The sequence below is a fragment of the Acanthaster planci genome, linkage group LG18 (genome assembly GCF_054643075.1).
Source record: "Acanthaster planci isolate LZ-2023a linkage group LG18, COTS_SCS, whole genome shotgun sequence".
Classification (NCBI taxonomy): Eukaryota; Metazoa; Echinodermata; class Asteroidea; order Valvatida; family Acanthasteridae; genus Acanthaster; species Acanthaster planci.
In genome coordinates, this window is record NC_141794.1 from 10362887 (window position 1) to 10366730 (window position 3844).

Genomic DNA, 3844 nt, shown 5'->3' on the forward strand with positions numbered 1-3844 from the left:
TGTACAAATTTTTTTCTGCCTGTAAATATTATTACGTCATCCAAGCCCACACAAGCTAAAGATACTCCATTCCGGCATAGCAGCCGGTGTTGATTCTAAAATTCAGTTCCTGGGTGATGTTGGCCGAGAGGATTACGCACTTGAGCGTCAAGCGAGATTAGTCTGCAATATTACTCCGTTAATGAATGGTTGCAACGCGGCTGATTTATAATTATAACCATCGAGAGCCGTTGCAGAAGAAACTGCATCAACGGATGAAAACAATGTTGAGACAGATCTCCAAAATGTTATAAAACAAAAAAATACCTCTCAGATAGTTTTTATTTAGGGGTGCTTCCTGTTAGAGATGTTTCTAAAAAAAATACATTGATAACACAGGCAAAAAGGGGAAGCCACTAGTCTAATTGTCTATCTTACTGATTTTACGTTAGCCAGTTTTATTCACTCCAAGCACCTTGTTGAGCTGAGACACATCTTTTTATTTTCAAGGACCCACAGGCGGTTAAACATTCATCGTTTTCCTCAGGCTGGAGCTAACTGGACTTATGCATGACCTTCCTGACCACCAGATCAATGGAAAAGGCCATATCTACAGTGTCATTAACTTTACTGATTTTATTTGGCCATAGAGTTAAAAAACTTTTTATGACTACTTCTACATGGGAGATTTTTAAACTCAAGCACGCACATGTGCACCACTGGTTTTGCCGTGCCCGCCATATCCCACATCACAACAGTCAAGAACAGTCCTTTCATTGGCCGAGAGCTAGTCATGTGACCATATCAGGCTTTGGGAAAAGAATATTCCCTTTGGGGCAAACATAACACCTTGGACCACACAGTGACAGACGACAAGTGTATCACATCTTGTTCAGAAGTTCCAGGTTTTTGCATGTATGCTGTGGTCGGGTTTTAATTCGACTATATTTGAAAAGGCATTTTACGTTCATCTAGAATGCTGAATTATCCACGACGGCGTGAGATAAATATTTGAAGCTGAATTAAATGTTGTCGATTTCTAAACTCCTATGGCTTCCTTGAACTAATGGCCAATCGCAAAGTAGCGTAAATTTCCTTGTTGTAGCTGGTATGTATCACAACACAAATTGCAAAGTACAAAGGAGAACTGTTTACTCGGGTAAAATGCTGGTTTCATTAAGCCCTTCAACCCTGGGAGATATCAGTTAATGTTCAACTGAACACGTTCGTGCGCATGATTGCAGGCCATTTGAAGCACAGACGTAAAGGGCGCCACACGCGGCGATCACCAAACAAGACAATTTGCCGCAGATTGGCAATGGCAGAATATCTTTGAACGTGTGCCTGGGTACACTAGACACATTCAGAAACATGGACTTCTTTCCTCATGAAGCAAGGATAACTGGTGTACCTACCATTGCAAAGGAGGTTACTTTGAAATCCTCTCACCTATTCCGAGCTGAATTTTCTATAAACTTAGCGACAAGTACACAGCTCACAATGTAATCCCATGGGATCCCTTCTAAAACGGGTTCAAGCTTCAGGAGGCCTCCTAAGTTGCACCCCATGGGGGGGGGGGCTAGCGTATGAACTGCATCTTGTATACTCAACTCTCGGTAGAACAAGGTTGCAGGTACCAGGCCAATTGCTTTGTTATAACCGGGACTTTGTTGAACGTAGTTTTTGATCAACTCAAGATTTCATGCAAGGGCATAACTGACCCAGCTGGGGGTCGTGCCCTCCCCTAGTTTTGCCGCTGTTTCAACACAAGAAAGAGGGCCATGGCTCCAGCGGCCATCAAGAAAAATCCTTGATAAGCCTACATAATGGACTGTACTTCTGGAAGACATACGTGGACCCTCCCTCACATGGCAGGATACCCTCTGTACATTTAAACACTATTGTGTAGCTTCCAACTTGTTTGGACCATAATGGTCCAAGTGTGGGTACAAGTTAATGAAAGAAACATTTTCACAGTATCAAAGACCGTATGAAATTCCCAGTGCAGCCAGAGAAATATTAGCTCGTCCCGCGCACAGCTATTTAGAGGACATGATCAGATATGCCGCTTTGCGCTGTAAGTTTTGAATAGGCTTTTGCTTCGACTGCCACAGTGTTTTTATCTCACCATTGATTTTCTCAAAGTCCATACACTGTCTGCTGCCATGGTAACAACCACATGAGACATGACTGTTGGAACATAAGTGTGCACATGCAGCCCCGTACGCGTCTACCGATATAACTGGCAAAACAATAGGGGAACTATTTTGTTTGTCTCTAAGTTCTCATACATGCTGTACGTATTCATACTCCGAGTTTATCTATGTTACCAATCATGAGGGAACAGGTCTTTAGGTGAAGTTGGTGGAAAAGTACTAAGACTGACTTTGAATTTCTATCTGAAACTTAGCCTTGGGTCAGACCTCCCGTCTGTACTTTAAAACAGTATTATTGCGGTAACAGTTTGCACTCTGTCCAAAAGAATGACGCATCCTCAGGGCTGCTGCATGTGATTCTGCTACACTGCATTTTTTCTTCTCTCGATAACGCAAAAGAGTATCAAGGTCTTACGTGGTAGCCATTTTGCAGGGCAACTCTTTTGTTCCACAAGGAAACCTCCTTTGTGCACACCCTGTGGAACAGAAGCGCTGGCCTGTCAGATGGCAGCCATGCAAAACCTCTACTGCATGCAAAGATTTACAGCGCTCTAACCTGAAAACGTACCTCTCAAAGCTAGACACAACGTACATCATTTAGAATTATATCTCTCAGGTAGTTTAACTTTAGAGCATCTATTTATTACTGTAACCCTAATTAATGCCAAGGTCTAATTTCAATCCACTTTTGAAAGTTTACTTCGCCATGAACTTTTCTTGTACATTATCGCCCAAGATTTGTTAACTAAACACTCAAAATGTTGGGGGAAAATGCATGGAAATTACATCTTTATTGTCCTTCAAAGCGGCCAACATCATTGCCTAAATCTTTTTCCAACAACAGAATAAACGATAATACATCTACAAAGAGCATGCACTCTATTTGCAGTCTCCCTGCCAAAAACGGATTCGAAAACAGCGATAAATTGAAATATAATGTGGCTTCTTGGGATAGGCTTCGCTTACGTCACTGCATTGACAAAAATGAAGGATAGTTAGTCACGAAATAATTATGGTTAATGATTCATGTACGCACATTTCATATGCATAGACTGTGCGCAAGCGTGACAAAACTGTCCAATGAGAGCTCAACCAGCCGTCAGTTACCCATTGCACATTGCGTGGGCAGCTTGTAAAATAAAATAGATGGAGATCTAGGAAATATGGGGATCAGTTTCGACCATTACCATCTGTGAACAAATATCTACAGATCTACTGTTATTGGAGTAATGATGCGAAGGATGGTGGCATCATTTCTATTCTAACAGCCACACAAAATTCTTTTTTTAAATAGGAGACTAGTGGCACGGGTTAAAAGACAAAGCAAAAAGGATGGGCTAAATCCGCATATATCAGAGGCCCCGTCTACGAGGCAATCCTATGGAAGAATGTGGTTGATTTGTATGGAAGAAATTGAAATTATTTTATTTTCAAAAACGGTTTCGGTTCCTTTTAAGATTGCATCTAAAATTCATGATCAGTCCACCAGGAAGTAAGACGTGCACCGATTTTTTTTTCACGGAGGCGCATGCGTATACTGCAAGCTGCGGTCAAGCCTGACGCAACGCACGCAGTACCCATTAAGGGTGAATTTGTGCTTCAGTATTAAATCCAGACAAATTTAACCCATGATCTCATAACTACATTTGCATGCGGCTATCAGTTGGTGGAAATGCAGTGATGATCAATATTAGATAGACGCCCACTCA